The following is an 18,968-nucleotide window of genomic DNA, read 5'->3' on the forward strand; positions in this document are numbered from 1 at the left end:
CTAATCCTAATGCAAGCGTGACCGGTAGGCGGTACACTTGCCCAAAAACGCTCTGCAGCGTATACGCAGTCTTTTGGTGTACCACACTGTTTTTTATTTGCATAAGAGGACATTTTGACTAAAAAATAAGTGATCTCAAAGATCATTAGCAAAAAGAATATTTAAAAACAAAGTGAAAAACATCAACAAAAAAAATTAAGGTTTATTGCACAGTTTATTATTATTACGTTTATTTATAGATTTTATAGAGTTTATTTTTGCATATGTACTTTTTTTATTTTGAATGTATTAATTTCATACACAGTAATTATATATATATTTTATTATTTAAATGGTTACAGTATTAAATACATATGCATAGTTGTAAGTGCAATAAAGTAATTATTAAATATTATTTTTTAAATATAGTATAAAACGAGAAAAGTTATAATAATATATACAGTTGAATATTAAAGTAATTTAAAGTTCTAAGTATTTTAGTACTTTTATGCGTAGCTGTAGCATAAAAAATTAACAATCACTATGTTTATTTTATTAATGCCTATATATTAAAAAGTTATGCACATTTAAGTTTTCTAACAATTGTATCAATTTTTTTTCATAATTCTGATAAAGTGATAACTAGAATTTAAAAAAAATTACTTTAAAAATGATTTATTATAAGTATTAATTATATATGTTAGTGATATAGTTATTAAATATGATTAAATGATGTGATTTAACGTGAATGTGTATTAAATGATAGTTATACACCCACACACACGTACATATATAATAATATGGCTTATATTTTTTGGAACGTATATATGTATTATTTAAAAAATAAAAATGTAATTAAATAAATTACATTTATAATCTTTGAGACAAGCATATGACTACTGGCAGGATCAACCAGGGAGCTTCGTGTTCGGTTACTCGCAAGGGAGTAACTCGCGAGCGAGCCCGAAGACTCGTCGCTAGCTCTTTTTCGCGCGCGCGCGCGTTCGATGCCGAAACACCGACGCGCGCGCGACACGCTCGTATGTGCCATTTTATTTGCCGCCGGTCTTGCTCAGCCGGTCGGCGACACTCTGCTGTGTTTAACGCTATTATGTAAAGCGTACGAGAGAACGACGGAGGCGAGAGTAAACCCCCGACGCCGCCGCCTCTCCTCTTCTTCCTCCTCCTCTCCGTTCAAAAATCCACAAGATCAAAATACTCGTGTTCTTATTCTCCCAAATGTTATGATGCGCGGTCTCGAGAGACCGCGCGATTCACCCTGACGCTAGATCGACGATGGCGATGCTTAGACGTCGAGGACTGTTCTGTCTGGTTCGTACGCGTTTAACCGCACACGACCAGCAATAAGATTTCGCTACGGCGTACAAAGCGAGCGGGAAGAAGCAACTCTTCCCGCAAACTCGTATCCGTGGAGTAGATGCTCGGTAAGCGCGACGATTCCGCTGCTGCGTACGAAACGAGAGGGAACCGCGCGGCCAACACACTAGAGGCGTGCGCGCCACATAAGAGCCATTCGGTCTTGCGACACCGACTCGTGGCAATGCTGTGCTCGTAATAAATAAGTGTGCGTTAATTTTGCGCGCGTTCGGCGACGAACGAGAAGAGCCGCACCGTAATCCCCGGCGAAGAGGAATACGAGACGACGCGAGAGTCGAACGTACGTTCTCGCGAGACACGCAACCTCCAAGCATGAGAAGACTTGGCGGCGGCGCGTTCTGCGACGATCGTATATTATTTTATATATTCGTGGTTTCCAAATCAAACATTTTATATAAATGTTCTCTCCGTGTCAGAGTCGCGACTCGACAAAATCCGTTCTCGACCCGTTCGGGCGATTCTTCGTTTGTCAACGTCGAGAGCGCGACACGTACAATATTAATCTCTCCTACCCTCTTATAGTACCCAACCGACCGGCCAAGCGGTCGGCGACGGTACGGAGAGCGGTCGAAACACGCCGGAGTGGCGAGAGACTCGAGAAAGTACGTTTACGACTCGTCCGGACTCGCTCGACTCGTTCGACGCGCCGAGCGCGACGTATCTCTTATAGTACCCAACCGGCCGGCCAGGCGGTCGGCGACGCACGGTCCTACGCACGGCCGTATGCGAGCGCGAGCGCCGAAAGGCGCGTTCAATCGAGACATAGTCGCGGAGAGCGAACGATCGAAAAGTCCTATTGTACGATAAAATATTATCACGATAGCCGTATGGCGAATGTCAAACAACGATAATTAGCATTAATTAAGAAGGAAACAAACGAAATGCCGGGACAATAAGGTATAAGCACCGACGGTACCTCCGGGCCGGGCGGCACCTCCGGGCCGGGCGGCACCTCCGGGTCGGGCGGCACCTCCGGGCCGGGCGACACCTCCGGGAACCACGGCCGACCGGCGACACCTCCGGGCCGGGCGACACCTCCGGGAACCACGGCCGACCGGCGGCACCTCCGGGCCGGGCGGCACCTCCGGGCCGGGCGACACCTCCGGGAACCACGGCCGACCGGCGGCACCTCCGGGCCGGGCGACACCTCCGGGAACCACGGCCGACCGGCGACACCTCCGGGCCGGGCGACACCTCCGGGAACCACGGCCGACCGGCGACACCTCCGGGACGGGCGGCACCTCCGGACGACCGAATGATCTCTCGAAGTCAGACGACCGCCGGCGGTACCTCCGGAACACTTAACGACGATTTACGGCGCCGCAACGAGGAGAGCTACGTAAAAACGTTTCGGACGAAAGTTACTTACTATTCGGCGCTCGCTCGACATGAGGGCGCTGTCCGATTACTAACTCGAAACGTATCTCTCAAACCCACGTGTCGGAGACATATATTTCGAATTATTACGGATGATACGCAACACGCAAGCTGCGGTGACCGCGATTACGGTACGGAACACTCGCCCGATGCGAAATCACGCGCGCGGCAACCGAGACGGCTCGTTACGGGCGTGATTATACGTGCGGCACCACATAACGGCCGGCGTCAACTTGGGGACGGACGGCACCTCCGGGACGGGCGACACCTCCGGACGACCGAATGATTTCACCAAGTCCGTCGCCCGCCGGCGGTACCTCCGGGGCACTTGACGGCGAGTAGCGCCGCTACGAGGAGATAATGCTACGATACGGAAATACGTTTCGGACAAAGGTTTCGTACTTTTCGACGCTCCGCACGACCGCGCGACACGATTATTACGATATCTGCTAATTCCCGGCTACCACTCGTCGGATGCACAATCTTCGAGATTCTACGACCGATACGTGGACGAATGCAGGCAGGATGCCGATAAGCGAAGCCGGAGTGTTTGCACGAATAAACTTTCCGATGCGTCCTCATTTAATTAATCTCATTTAGCTCGCTCGTTAGCGGTACAAGCGAGAACTCGGGAACAGGCGCAAGTTCGCTCGCGGCGCGTTGCTCTCGCCGGCGAGCGAGAAATTTTTCCAGGCCCGATAGCGGCGTGTTGCCTTGATTAGCGGGCGACACCTCCGGCGGCACGCGCCGCCCGTAACCCAAGTACGATCGCGGCGTGTTGCTTTCGTTGGCAGGCGACACCTCCGGCGGCACGCGCCGCTCGTAACCCAAGTCCGATCGCGGCGTGTTGCATTCGTTGGCGGGCGACACCTCCGGCGGCACGCGCCGCCCGTAACCAAAGTCCGATCGCGGCGTGTTGCTTTCGTTGGCGGGCGACACCTTCGGCCGCACAAGCCGCTTTTTCCAAGTTCGCTCGCGGCGTGTTGCTTTCGCCGGGCGAGCGACAAATTCTTCCAAGTTCGCTCGCGGCGTGTTGCTTTCGCCGGGCGAGCGAGAAATTCTTCCAAGTCCGTTCGCGGCGTGTTGCTATCGCCGGGCGAGCGAAAAATTCATCCAAGTCCGTTCGCGGCGTGTTGCATTCGCCGGCGAGCGAGAAATTCTTCCAAGTCCGTTCGCGGCGTGTTGCTTTCGCCGGGCGAGCGAGAAATTCTTCCAAGTCCGATCGCGGCGTGTTGCTTTCGTTGGCGGGCGACACCTCCGGCGGCACGCGCCGCCCGTACCACAAGTCCGATCGCGGCGTGTTGCTTTCGTAGGCGGGCGACACCTCCGGCCGCACAAGCCGCTTTTTCCAAGTTCGCTCGCGGCGTGTTGCTTTCGCCGGGCGAGCGACAAATTCTTCCAAGTCCGTTCGCGGCGTGTTGCTTTCGCCGGGCGAGCGAGAAATTCATCCAAGTCCGTTCGCGGCGTGTTGCTTTCGCCGGGCGAGCGAGAAATTCTTCCAAGTCCGTTCGCGGCGTGTTGCTTTCGCCGGGCGAGCGAGAAATTCTTCCAAGTCCGTTCGCGGCGTGTTGCTTTCGTTGGCGGGCGACACCTCCGGCGGCACGCGCCGCCCGTACCCCAAGTCCGATCGCGGCGTGTTGCTTTCGTAGGCGGGGCGACACCTCCGGCCGCACAAGCCGCTTTTTCCAAGTTCGCTCGCGGCGTGTTGCTTTCGCCGGGCGAGCGACAAATTCTTCCAAGTCGCTTCGCGGCGTGTTGCTTTCGCCGGGCGAGCGAGAAATTCATCCAAGTCCGTTCGCGGCGTGTTGCTTTCGCCGGGCGAGCGAGAAATTCTTCCAAGTCCGTTCGCGGCGTGTTGCTTTCGTTGGCGGGCGACACCTCCGGCGGCACGCGCCGCCCGTACCCCAAGTCCGATCGCGGCGTGTTGCTTTCGTTGGCGGGCGACACCTCCGGCCGCACAAGCCGCTTTTTCCAAGTTCGCTCGCGGCGTGTTGCTTTCGCCGGGCGAGCGACAAATTCTTCCAAGTTCGCTCGCGGCGTGTTGCTTTCGCCGGGCGAGCGAGAAATTCTTCCAAGTCCGTTCGCGGCGTGTTGCTTTCGCCGGGCGAGCGAGAAATTCATCCAAGTCCGTTCGCGGCCACATTTCTATCGTTCACGTTTTCTTTCGCTTCATATCTATAGTTATTCCATTCTACGTCCAAGTTTCTTTTCATTTTATTACTCACTCCTTGTTGGATAATTTCCAAGTCTAAAGGCATTATTCCGCTTATTACTTGCATGGCGCTAGTCGACGTCGTTCTACATGCTTTCGTGAGCACTATGAGCAGCGCTCGCTGAGCCGCCAAAATGTGTCTTTTGACTAATACATGTGACACCTTGTCAAACCAGAACGCAGCCGCATACGTAGTAATTGGGGTTGCTACTGCCTTGTATAGTATTCTCAGGACATGTTTTTTGAGCCCCCACTCGTCCCTTGCGACTCTTCTGATTTGCATCATAAATTTGACTAGTTTGTCTCTTAGGTATCTTGCGTGTGCTATGAAGCTTAATTTGCTGTCAATTAAGACACCAAGGTATCTTACTTCGGAAGCATATTTTATGTTTTGCCGCTCGATATTTAGCCTGGGCATCCTTTCTTTGTCAAATTTGCCCTTCATCATAAGTGCCGTAGTTTTTGTCGCCGATACTTTCAATTTATGTATCACACACCATTCATTGATAGTTTTTAAGACACGTGCGCCAGTTCTTTCCAGTTCTTGCCTCGAGTTCCCTCGTATTAAAGTCGCTAGGTCATCCGCGTACGCTATTGTCTCTGTATCGCTTATCGTTGTAAGCTCTTGCAGTAACGCATCCATGCAGAAATTCCACATTGCTGGGCCTATGATTGACCCTTGCGGGCAACCCTTCTGCATATATTTATGGGCCTCCTTGAAATTAGATTTTACCACTACTTTTCTTTTACTAAAGTACTTGTCGATAATTCTGATTAAAGTGCTACTACATTTTGCCATGATCAGCCTTTTCTTAATAGCGGGCCACCAAAGGTTATCAAAGGCCCCTTCGATGTCCACAAAGAGGGCCACTACGTATCTCTTGTCAGTGTTCAGACCGTTTCTGAAGGCAATTAGAGCGTCCTCTGTGGAGCACCCTGGTTTAAAGCCAAACTGATTCTTGCACTCCAGGCCCGTCTCCTTGTAACATCTAGTGATTCTACCAATCAAAATTCTCTCAAAGATCTTCGCAAACACTGGTAAGAGTGCAATAGGTCTGTATGAGTTTAATAAGCTTCTGTCCTTCTTGCTATCCTTTAATATTATGCGCAGTGAAGCTATCCTCCATTCCTCGGGAAATGTTTTTTCTCTTAGGCAAATATTTAGCACTTGTCTTATGACTTCCTTGTTGCTTGCCCATACAGCCTTTAGCATCTCTCCTTTTACGCCATCGGCTCCTGGGGCCTTATTCTTCTTGATCCTCTTGATGGCAACCGCCACTTCCTCCTCCGTGATTTCCTGTTCCATATTACTATTACGATATCTTTTATTTTGTGATTTTATTTCTGCGTGTACTTTACCTTCTCCGCCTACATCGTCTGGCGGTACGCATTTATCTAGAAGAGCACTTATCGTCTCCGCCCAGTTATTTGTTTCCTTTCCCGAGGGCAGGGTTAGGGTGCAGAAATAGTTCGGCTTCTTTATCTTATCGCGAACTATTTTGTAAACGATACTCCAGGGATCTCTATTTCCGGCCTTAGTTACAAAGCTTCTCCATGCAGCCGTTTTCTCCTTCTTGATTAGCGAGACATATTTATTTCTGGTTCTTCTGTAGAGTTCCCCATATTCGTTCACGTTTCCTAGATTTAACCTCTTTGCTCTTAGGAGGTGCTTTTTGGCTTTGTTCGCGTGTGATCTAAGTATTTTTAGCTCTTCGGTCCACCACGGAACCGTTTGGTTAGCCAATTTCCTTCTCGGAATAGATCTATCGCATATTTTAAGTAACGTTTTATTGAAGAGCCGCGCTGCCTCGCTGGCTCTACTGCTCTCCAATTTGTTCAGAAAATCTTTGTTAAATTGTGCCTGAATCAATTCATCGAAGGTGTCCCAATTTGCTTTTTTCAGATTATAGCCATTTTGCATGCTCCACTCCGTCCTCCTTAGGGTCTTGTCCCCAATCTCGAAGGCAATAATATTATGGTCACTTGTGGTGCACGCTGTGTCCACCTTCCAGTTTCTTAGTTTACTGGCCAGACCTTCGCTGACGAGTGTAACGTCTATATTCGACTGTCCCCTTTCCGTCGAATACTTATTAGGGTTATTTGGCTTATTCATTATGCAGAGGTTGTGCGACAGGATTAATTCTTCCAGCTCCTTCCCTCTCTGGTCTGTGGTGTCGGAGAACCACCAGTCCGACCTGGCATTTGCGTCCATGGTTACTATAATATTGCACCCAGAGAGTTTTTGTAGGATATTGTCTAGGTCATCTAAGAACGGTTTTATTTCTAAAGAGAATTGGCAATACATGTTAATAATGTAAAGCTGCTCCTGTCCCGCGCAAGCCTGGAAGCACATGATATGTTCGTTTTCCATACTTGTGTTTTGGAAGACGTCCATTTTTCCTTCTCTTACCACCGCGGCGACCCATGCGTCTTTTTTGTCAGGTTGAATGATCCTTAAGCCCGGCGCAGAATATCCTCTTACTCTCCCCTTATAAGAGTAAGGTTCCTGTATACAGAGGATGTCAAAGTTTTGTTCGTTAAATATTAGTTCCAGGTTTACTGCTGCTGCTCGCGATCTTTGCGCATTTATATGGGCTATCTTTATTCCCATGTACGCCGGTCTGAAGACCCCACTTGGTGGCAGCGAATAGGAGAACATCATCAGCATAAGCGATGCTGTTTATACGATGCTCTCCCAGCTGGTATCCGACGTCGGCAGGTATCGATCTCATGATCTCATCCACCACCAGGCAAAATAGCACCGGTGACAGTGGATCCCCCTGCCTGACGCCTCTGCCCGCTTTAGAGAGCTCTGACCTGACACCGCGCACTTCAAACACCGTGCTGCTGTTCGCATAAATGCGCCCGATATAATCGATAAGGCCGTGAGGCAAGCCCAAGCCAGCCAAGGAATTAGTGATCGCCCCATGGCTGACACTATCAAAGGCCTTCGCGAAGTCCAGCGAAGCAACGTGTAGTTCTCGACGACGGGACCTGGCGTCCATTAGCAAGGACGCAAGGACGGCGACATTTTCGCCGCACCCATCGTCGAAACAGCGCTGCCGAAGATCTACAAGCTTGGACTCGCGAAGCCTCTGGGCCAAGATTTTATGCAGATGCCTCACAGCCACGGAGGTAATGGAGATCGGACGGAAATCGCCCGGAAGAGCACACTCGCCCCTCTTGGGTATGAACACCGTCTGACTCACCAGCATGGATACTGGGAATCCTCCGCAATGCAGCACGATGTTGAAGAGGAGAGCTTTGATGGACGCTGGCATCGCTCTCCATAAGCGTACGCTAATGCCGTCCAATCCGGGAGCCGAGTTGAGGGGCAAGTTGATGGCTGCCACCTCCTCGCAGGAGATCGGTGCCCACGTGCCACCCAGCTTACGCTTTGATGGAACTCGCGGAGCCGGAGCGACAGGCACGGAAGCCTGCGCAACAAACGGGCCCCAATGCGCAGACATACGCTGCACATCCGGAACCACGCCTGCATGGTCGGCCCCATCCAAGATCTCCTTGGCCACACGCGACATGTTCGAGCGGAAGAGGCGCTGCACGCGCGCATACTCCGCCCGTCGTCGCGCTTTCTTGCCCGGATTGGCAGCAAAGCGACGCATAGGCGGTCGCAAACGAGAAACAGTCGGAGGGAATACGCCAGTGATCCACGGGCCGACGGCATCAACACTCCGCTGGCCATCCAGCACTCCTAACCCAATCTGAGTCAGGACGCGGGAACTCCATCCCTGGATGGCTTCCACGACTGGGACTAATGCTCGAATAGCGCCGGAAAATGTGCCATACGCATCGCCCCAGCCGGGAGAAGATGGTGAAAACGGAGGCGAGCCTGGTGACCCACGCGGAGAGATGGCTGACGCTTGAGGGGAGGCCGAAGGACTGGATCCACCAGCGGAAAGAAAAGAACTATCTCCCGACGTGGCGGACAGATCCTCCAGAGCGGCGGCAACAAGGCGTCGGTACCCACCGTTTTTCCGCATACCCTTGATAGCATCAAGGGAGCGGTTCGGAACAACGGTGAGCAGATGTTGGTTGATAAACCGAACGCCTCGATAAACCGCCAAGGCCTCTTCCCTCGCCATCATGCGCTGTTCTTCAGCGCTCCACTGGCGCTTCACCCTCTCGACGTTAATTTCCTCGTTGTATATGGCCTCGTGCGCCCGACGGCGATGAAGACCGAGTCCGTTCTTGGTGCTGAACGCGCGATTGCAATGAGGGCACGGGTACGGCAAGGCATGCGGGGACTCAGGGGCAGGGACAGCCGAGGGCGGTTGTCGACGACGAGCCGCAGCGGGAGGCTGTCGCGAAGGACCAGGGCTGGGTTCAGGAGAGGAGGACGAATGCACGACAGGACCGGCGGCCCGAGGCTGCCGCCGGAGAGAATATCCTTTTTCCTTTGAAGTGCCTGTCGTATGTCGGCTCGAGGGGCTGGCAACCCCACGAACCCAAGCGAGGCGCAAGCGCCCTGCCAAGCCAGAGCCCCGTTGGCCGCCGGTCGAAATTTTCGCCAGCGTTGCCCGACTCTCACCACGAGGAGGTGGGGATGGCACATGGATCCGCCGGTCGCCCGGACGGAGTCCTTAAGAGAGTCATAGTTACTCCCGCCGTTTACCCGCGCTTGCTTGAATTTCTTCACGTTGACATTCAGAGCACTGGGCAGAAATCACATTGCGTCAACACCCGCGAGGGCCATCGCAATGCTTTGTTTTAATTAGACAGTCGGATTCCCCTAGTCCGTGCCAGTTCTGAGCTGAGCGTTGAATGGCGGCCGAAGAGGACGACCACGACGGCTCGCGCCGCCACGGAAGCCTCGCAGCAAGGAAGATCCGCGGGAGGCCAAGGCACGGGACCGAGCTCGGATCCCGGGACCGGCGCGAGAACGCCGACCGTTCACCTCGCCCAGGCCCGGCACGTCAGCCAGACCCGCTTCCCGACCAAGCCCGACACGCCCCGCTCCTCAGAGCCAATCCTTATTCCGAAGTTACGGATCCAATTTGCCGACTTCCCTTACCTACATTATTCTATCGACTAGAGGCTCTTTACCTTGGAGACCTGCTGCGGATATGGGTACGAACCGGCGCGACACCTCCACGTGGCCCTCTCCTGGATTTTCAAGGTCCGAGGGGAAGATCCGGACACCGCCGCAACTGCGGTGCTCTTCGCGTTCCAAACCCTATCTCCCTGCTAGAGGTTTCCAGGGAACTCGAACGCTTATACAGAAAAGAAAACTCTTCCCGGATCTCCCGACGGCGTCTCCAGGTCATTTTGGGTTACCCCGACGAACACTCTTACGAGGGCCCGAATTGTATGCGGTTCCGCTGCCGGGTTCCGGAATAGGAACCGGATTCCCTTTCGCCCGACGGGCGTGTGTCTTTCGTATAATATTTATTATTATTTCTCGACACTCGAGTATATTGTACGCCGTCATTGACATAGGATTTCTCCTAGGGCTTAGGATCGACTGACTCGTGTGCAACGGCTGTTCACACGAAACCCTTCTCCACGTCAGTCCTCCAGGGCCTCGCTGGAGTATTTGCTACTACCACCAAGATCTGCACCGACGGCGGCTCCAGGCAGGCTCGCGCCCAGACCCTTCTGCGCTCACCGTCGCGACCCTCCTACTCGTCAGGGCTTCGTGACGACGCGAGAGAAGACTAACGCCCGCTCCCGGTTGCCGCCCCACTTGCCGCTGACGGCAGAGTATAGGCTCGACGCTTCAGCGCCATCCATTTTCAGGGCTAGTTGCTTCGGCAGGTGAGTTGTTACACACTCCTTAGCGGATTCCGACTTCCATGGCCACCGTCCTGCTGTCTTAAGCAACCAACGCCTTTCATGGTGTCCCATGAGCGTCGAGTTGGGCGCCTTAACTCTGCGTTTGGTTCATCCCACAGCGCCAGTTCTGCTTACCAAAAATGGCCCACTTGGCACTCTGATCCGAAGATGCTCGTGGCTTCATAATTCAAGAAAGCCAGAGATCTCACCCATTTAAAGTTTGAGAATAGGTTGAGGTCGTTTCGGCCCCAAGGCCTCTAATCATTCGCTTTACCAGATGAGACTCGCGCGCGTTCCGTGCGGAACGGCCGAGTGCCAGCTATCCTGAGGGAAACTTCGGAGGGAACCAGCTACTAGATGGTTCGATTAGTCTTTCGCCCCTATACCCAGTTCCGACGATCGATTTGCACGTCAGAATCGCTACGGACCTCCATCAGGGTTTCCCCTGACTTCGTCCTGACCAGGCATAGTTCACCATCTTTCGGGTCCCAACGTGTACGCTCTGGGTGCGCCTCTTCTCGCGATGAGAACGAGACGCCCCGGGAGTGCGAGGCCGCATCGCGACGCGGCCCATCCTCCCTAGGTCGACGGCCAGGGCCGACCTTCACTTTCATTACGCCTTTAGGTCTCGCGACAAGTCCCAATGACTCGCGTACATGTTAGACTCCTTGGTCCGTGTTTCAAGACGGGTCCTAAGAGTACCCAAAGCAGTAGCGTCGCCGACCGGTATCGGTCTCCCGCGAGACCGCGGGAGACGTTCGCAGGCCTGTCGAAGGTGTACCGTACTGTAACCAACAGCGGGCCAGGACCGGGGACGGCGCGAAGTCCGTAACCTCCGAGTACCGTGGCGCGCGCTTGCGACGGTCTCGACGCACCGTGAATAGTGCGGCCTGATACCTTGCGCGTACCGCCGAGCAGCCGGCCGGGCGACCGAGGGTTTGTCGCGTGCCGTTTTACCGGCGACGCGACAGACACCGCACCCGGGCCGTAGACCGACACCCAGCGGGTCGCGACGTTCTACTTGGGGAGAAGTGCACGACGACGAGCGCCGGACATCGGCGCACGGTAGCGTGCCCGCGCGCGAGCCGCAAGGACTCCGCGGGACATCGCCGACCGACGCGAAGCCAGCGCCGCTGACGATGAATCTCCCCGTTCGATCTTTTGGGTTTCTTAGGTTTACCCCTGAACGGTTTCACGTACTCTTGAACTCTCTCTTCAAAGTTCTTTTCAACTTTCCCTCACGGTACTTGTTCGCTATCGGTCTCGTGGTCGTATTTAGCCTTAGATGGAGTTTACCACCCACTTAGAGCTGCACTCTCAAGCAACCCGACTCTAAGGAGAGATCCTCCCGAGGCGCGCACCGGTCGCTACGGGCCTGGCACCCTCTACGGGTAAGTGGCCCCATTCAAGATGGACTTGGACGCGACGCGGCACCTCGGGATAAGCGGATCCTCCCAAACACCACATTTCCCTGCGGCGGAACCGCGGGATTCGGTGCTGGGCTCTTTCCTGTTCGCTCGCCGCTACTAAGGAAATCCTGGTTAGTTTCTTTTCCTCCGCTTAATAATATGCTTAAATTCAGCGGGTAATCTCGCCTGCTCTGAGGTCGTCGCATAGTGAGTTTTCGTAGCCGTTTGCCTCCTCCGCGTCGCTCATCGTCGTCTCTCCTCTATAATATATATTATAAGAGGGAGAGAGAGAGAGCGTCGAACGAGAGAGCAGCAGCGGCAGCACACGAAATACGCGAGAAGGCAAATCGCCGGGGCGCTAACCGCACACACACTCGTTGGTGGTAATGGAGACGATATATCGCGGGGTTCGAGATTCTCGGCTCTCCCTTCTCTTTTATATACGAAATTCGGGCGGAATCGATTCGACGAGTACACGACGCGGCGCGCCGGTCCCCTTTTTTCGCTTTACGAAAATTTCGTGGACTCGGACACGCGGTCGGCTCGCGATTCAAAACCCTTCTCCGTAAAGAGGTAAAGGATTACGAATGCTCTCTCCGCCGGACGACGACGCGCCGTATATTTCTCCGTAATACCGTTATGTGTGCGGGCAAGGGCGCCTCGGCATAAGACGCGCGAGCGCTATCGCACCGAGAGACGCGGCACAGAGTGCGAGAGCAGTCCGGTCAGTCTGTGTGATGTACGGAGAGGAGAGACGGTGAGACAAGCGCTACCTACTTTCGGGAGACAACGACGCACGCGCCGCTCTAGGGAAAGCGGTGCCATTCACCGTCCTGACCCTTTTTTTGGCCGTTTGTTGCTCCCTTCGCGCGCGCTCTTACTCTCATCCCATTTCTCCTCGGCTCTCGCGTACACACACGACTTGGATACACAAACACGCTCCCCCTCTTAATTCGCGCAGCATTCTCTGGGCGCGCGTTCGCCAACGTTTTACACGCTTGTGCGCTTCTCCTCCTCATTATTATTATTTCGGTGTGTCATTTCAGACGACGCCAGGATTTGCACCGCGGCCGGTCGGCGCGGCACAGACACCTCGGGCGAACGTCCAACGATCGCTCGTACGCCCATTGTAAGCGTTGCACAGGGCACAGGCGACGCGCGCGCCATTCTCTGGTCGCCCGCGTCGTGGCCGTGCGCGCTTTTCGGACGCAAGCAGTTTAGGGGTACTAAAACGACCCTCAGCCAGGCGTGGTCCGGGAATTGTATCCGTGGACCGCAATGTGCGTTCGAAATGTCGATGTTCATGTGTCCTGCAGTTCACAAGTTGACGCGCAATTAGCTGCGTTCTTCATCGACCCACGAGCCAAGTGATCCACCGTTCAGGGTAATCGTTCGAAATTTTTGCGTTCGCGAAGAAACGCGCTTCTCGTTCAACCATCGTGGTCTCTTCTCTCGGACGAGAGAGAGAGAATAATCGTGGTGGCTCTTCGATCAGCCTGTCCGCGCGCGTCCGAGGACGCGCGCGGACCGCCGCCTCCCGCCAGGGAAGGCTACGGCACAAAGATAGAGTTGTGTGTTTCTCGTTCGGAGCGTCTCTCCCGCAACGGGAGAGCCGGGGCGGAAGCTCTTTGAAGAAACCGTCGGACCGACACAGTTGACAGATTGGTCGAAATATCATCGATCCCTTCTCTGTGTTATATATATATTATAATAATATATGGGGGTCCTCTCGCTCGGCACTCGCGGTCGCACACCGTGTGTTCTCGGCACGCTGACCGCTGCCCCGCGACAACGGGGAGGGCGCGCGTCGACGAACGTCGTGGGTGCTGCACACACGCGTGCGCGGGCATAGGTTACCACCGGTTCGCGCTCAACGCCGAATCGACGCTCTGTGTGTGTGTGGCCGGAGAATGGCACACACACGAGCGTGATCGCGAAGCGTCTCGCTCCGAATCGTCGTCGAACACCGCCGGGCGCGCTGCTCTGCTTGCCGACTACTTTCGGTCAGAGAGGCGCGACGGCGTCCGTCGTTATATCAAAACACAACAACAAATTCCGTCAAATCCGTTATTTTCTTTTTCTCTGAGAGCGCCTTTTCAGCGCGTCCATTCAGTCGCCGACTGCTGCGAGCGCGCGTCTCTCCCAAAAGAGAGGACTCTCGACGCAGAGCAGGACCTCCGGAACGTTAATGATCCTTCCGCAGGTTCACCTACGGAAACCTTGTTACGACTTTTACTTCCTCTAAATGATCAAGTTTGGTCATCTTCCCGGCAACATCGGCAATGCCGAGACATTGCCGCGCACCAGTCCGAAGACCTCACTAAATCATTCAATCGGTAGTAGCGACGGGCGGTGTGTACAAAGGGCAGGGACGTAATCAACGCGAGCTTATGACTCGCGCTTACTGGGAATTCCTCGTTCATGGGGAACAATTGCAAGCCCCAATCCCTAGCACGAAGGAGGTTCAGCGGGTTACCCGGGCCTTTCGGCCAGGGAACACACGCTGATTCCTTCAGTGTAGCGCGCGTGCGGCCCAGAACATGTAAGGGCATCACAGACCTGTTATTGCTCAATCTCGTGCGGCTAGAAACCGCCTGTCCCTCTAAGAAGATTTGTTTGTACGTTGGTAGTAAAAACCCGCCAGCCGAAGCCGGGGGCCTTCGCGATACCATAAGGTACGCCTATTTAGCAGGCTAGAGTCTCGTTCGTTATCGGAATTAACCAGACAAATCGCTCCACCAACTAAGAACGGCCATGCACCACCACCCACCAAATCAAGAAAAAGCTATCAATCTGTCAATCCTTCCGGTGTCTGGGCCTGGTGAGGTTTCCCGTGTTGAGTCAAATTAAGCCGCAGGCTCCACTCCTGGTGGTGCCCTTCCGTCAATTCCTTTAAGTTTCAGCTTTGCAACCATACTTCCCCCGGAACCCAAAAGCTTTGGTTTCCCGGAAGCTGCCCGCCGAGTCATCGGAGGAACTTCGGCGGATCGCTAGCTGGCATCGTTTATGGTTAGAACTAGGGCGGTATCTGATCGCCTTCGAACCTCTAACTTTCGTTCTTGATTAATGAATGAGGGAGAGAATGAGAGCGTTGCGGAAGTGAGTGAGATAGCGTGTATGAGAGTAATTGGTGCGAGACTCCGTAAATTCCTGTTTACGGAGACGAACAAAATTTCAAAGAGTGCGAGTGAGAAAATACTGGACATTGTGGGAGAATATGAGGAACAGATGATGAAAATGTTGTGCAAAAATGAGAGAATACAGGGGAAACTGGATGAGTGTATGCGTCGAGCGAGTCGGGATTTAGCCTACGGCGGAAGTGGAATGAGCTATGCGAGCGTGAGTGCGAAAAATGTTGAAAAGAGCGTGATTGAAAAGGTACAGGAAGTGAATGTGAAAACGAGTGAAAACGAAAGAGAAGAGTTATGCGGTAATAGTGAGAGCGGATGATGCAAGTGCGAGTGTGACAAGTGAGGAAGTAAAGGAGAGAATGATGAAGCATGTGAGCAAGTCACTGAATGTGCGTGTGAAAGCGGTGAGGAAAGTGAGGAATGGAGGTGTAGCGATTGAGACGATGAGCGAGAGTGAGTTGAAAAGAATAAGAGAGTGTGGTCAGTTTAAGAATGCTGGCCTAAAGGTTGAGCTGCCTCGCAAGATAGGCCCAAAGATCATCTTGTACGATGTGCCGAATGATATGGCGAGTGAAGTGTTAATGAGAGAAATGTATGAGAGGAGCTTGAAAGGGTGAGTGGATGAGAGAGTATTTATGGAACGTGTGCGTGTTGTGAGTAGGAATGCGAAGAAAGATGCAACCTGCGGAAATGTGATATTAGAAGTTACGAGTGCAATAAGAAATGTGCTCTGTAGTGACGGACGAGTGTTTGTGCATTGGAAGGCCTTTAGGGTGAAAGAGTTTTTCAGTGTGCTGAGGTGCCACAAGTGCTTCGCATTTGGGCACATGATGCGGCAATGCACGGAAAAGGAAAGACTGTGCCAAAAATGTGGATGTGTAGGACACATGATGAGAGATTGTAAAAAGGAAAGTGTGTGTAGAAACTGTAAGCTGAAAGGGAGCAAATGTGATCACTCGGTTCTGTCCGAAGTGTGTCCGGAATACGTGAGAGCGTTAGAGAGAGAGAAAGCGAGAATAAATGACGAATGAATGGTGCGTGAATGTGGTGCAGTATAACTGCCAGAGAGCGTATGCGGTTATGTGTGATCTGGGTGAGATGATGCGCGAACGTCGAGTGAGTGTAGCACTGCTGCAAGAACCGTATGAAAGGCATGGACGTGTGGTGGGCTTGCCCATAGGTATGGATGTGATTGTGTGCGAAAGTGGGACGGTGAAAGCAGCAGTGGTGGTAAATGACTCTAGGTTAGACGTGATGTGCGTGAGAGAGTGTACGAATAAGCTTGGAGTGAGTGTGTGGTTGAAGGGGGACTTTGGCGAAATGTATGTGGTGTCCATGTATTGCCAGTATGGTAAGTGTATCGAGCCGTACTTGGCGTACATGGACAGAGTATGTGAGACGGCCGGGAGAAAGCGTCTGCTGATAGGTATGGATGCGAATGCCGTCTCTCCCTTGTGGTATAGCAAGGGTGGAGGCAGCAGAGAGAGTGAAGCGCGTGGTAGAGTGATTGAGGAATGGATGATTGCGAGCGGGATGAATGTTGTTGAATGAGCCAACCGAGTTTTACTCGTTCAGCGGGCCAAATGGGGAGAGTGACATCGATGTCACTTTCGTGAACGGCGTGAATGGAGGGTGCCGGTATGAGTGGGAAGTAAAGACCGACTGGGGAGTGAGTGACCATAACGTATTGTTAATACGGATGGTACACAGAGAGAATGTAGGTACGAATGAGGGCATGCGTAGATGGGTGTGCAAGGACGTAGACTGGGAAGGATATATGTGTGATATGCGAGAGAGTGCGTTAGAGGATGCAGCGAGCGCCATAGACGAAGCGGATGCGCAGAGCTGTGTAGAGCAAATGATGAAATGGATCCATAGTGCGAATGATCGATGGATGAAGAGGTGTAAATCTGTGTATGCTAGGAAGCTTGTGTGGTGGACGGATGAGCTTGAGAAACTGAAGAAGGCTGTAGGAAGGAGCAGACGTGCCTACCAGCGTGCGAGAAAGAGGAATGGAAGCAGAGTGGAAGAAAGAATGAATGAATATAAGTATGTTTTGCGGGAGTATAAGGAGGAAATGCGAAGAGTGAAAGAGGAGAATTGGAAGCGATTTGTGTGCGTGACTGGGAAGAGGGATCCATGGAGCGATGTATATAAGGTGTGCATGGGAAAGCGTGATAGGGTAAGATTAAGTGGCATAAAAGTGGGTGATAGAGTGACGAGTACATGGAAAAAAAGCCCGGATGAGCTAATGAAGAGATTCTTCCCGGCAGCAAGGACGAACGTGGCGATAGACGCCAGGGGAGACGTGAGGGAGGAAGAAAAGCAGTTTGAATGGAGCGAAGTGGATGTGGCAGTGAGATCGATGAAAGTGGGTAAGGCACCTGGTATGGATGGTGTGAGTGCTGAGATGTTGCGAGCGATTTGGCGTGCTGTCCCGGTATGGATGAAAAGAATGTATGATGTATGTCTGAATACAGCGTGTTTCCCCCCGGCGTGGAAGGCTGCGCGGGTGGTAGTGTTTTGAAGTCCCCCGATAAACCTAGGTCGGACCCTGGGTCTTATAGGCCCATTTGACTGCTGTCCGTGCTGGGGAAAGTGTTGGAGCGAATGATGGTTGGAAGACTCGAGCGAACGATGTGTGGAAGAATGTGTGACGCCCAGTACGGATTCGTAAGGATTCGGTCGACCGAGGATGCATGGAATCGAGTGCATGACTGGGTGAATGGGTCGGAGAGAAAGTATGTGTTAGGAGTGTTCGTGGACTTCAAAGGAGCGTTTGATAACCTAGAGTGGGAATGTGTGATCGAGAAATTGCGTGAGGTTGAATGTAAAGAAATTGAATTATGGAAGAGCTATTTTAGCGGCAGGCGTGTATGCATGATGGGTGCGTGTGACACAGTGTGGAAAGACGTAAAGCGTGGCTGCCCGCAGGGCTCCATCTGTGATCCATTTATATGGAACCTAATGATGGATGAACTGTTGTGGCGGCTGCGTGAGAGTGAATGTAAAGTGGTTGCGTACGCGGATGACTTGTTGTTGGTCGTGGAAGGACAGAGCCGAGCGGAGTTGAAGAGAAAGGGTACTAAGTGGATGAGAATGGTGTACGAATGGGGAGTGAAAGTAGGTGTGAGTGTGTCTGAGAACAAGACTGTGATGATGTTGATGAAAGGTAGTATGGCTGGGACGAGGCCTCCCAATGTACGAGTGAATGATAGATGCGTGAGGTATGCGAGGAGCGTGAAATATCTGGGTGTTTGTGTGAGTAAAAGGATGAACTACAGGTTGCATCTAGAGTGTCTGAGAAAGAAATGTATGAATGTGGTGGGAAAATTAAGACGCGTGTTGAGAAGTGAGTGGGGTTTGCGAAAGAAAGCTGTGACTGTGTTGTATAAAGGTCTGTTCATGTCGTGTGTGATGTATGGAGCGAGTGTATGGTATGGAGTGATGAGATTTGAATATGCGAGGGAGCTCATAAATAGGTGCCAGCGAGTGGTGTTGAGTGCGTGTCTGAATGTATGTAGAACGGTCTCCACGGCGGCCATGCAAGTCCTTATGGGTGGCTTGCCGTGGGACCTGGAGTGCGTGAGAAGAGGAGTGTTGTATAAGGTGAGAAAGGGAATTAGTATGAGTGAGTATGATGTAGTGAATGATAGTGACTTGCGTGAG

The 18,968-nt window shown here is 52.5% G+C and overlaps 1 non-coding gene and 2 pseudogenes across 1 annotated transcript; all 3 read right to left on the reverse strand.

Annotated features, from left to right (window-relative positions):
- Nucleotides 1–10,013: 10,013 nt before the first annotated feature.
- Nucleotides 10,014–12,345, reverse strand: LOC114937569 (large subunit ribosomal RNA; annotated as a pseudogene).
- A 1,055-nt stretch (nucleotides 12,346–13,400) lies between these two features.
- LOC114937570 (5.8S ribosomal RNA) lies at nucleotides 13,401–13,555 on the reverse strand. Its single transcript, XR_003820906.1, has one exon. It is a non-coding gene; the product is annotated as a 5.8S ribosomal RNA (ribosomal RNA).
- An 807-nt stretch (nucleotides 13,556–14,362) lies between these two features.
- On the reverse strand, nucleotides 14,363–15,091 carry LOC146722250 (small subunit ribosomal RNA; annotated as a pseudogene; the record flags this gene model as incomplete).
- Nucleotides 15,092–18,968: the final 3,877 nt, after the last annotated feature.

This window comes from Nylanderia fulva, unplaced genomic scaffold (assembly GCF_048542155.1).
Source record: "Nylanderia fulva isolate GAGA-0341 unplaced genomic scaffold, ASM4854215v1 Scaffold341, whole genome shotgun sequence".
In the NCBI taxonomy this organism is placed as follows: Eukaryota; Metazoa; Arthropoda; class Insecta; order Hymenoptera; family Formicidae; genus Nylanderia; species Nylanderia fulva.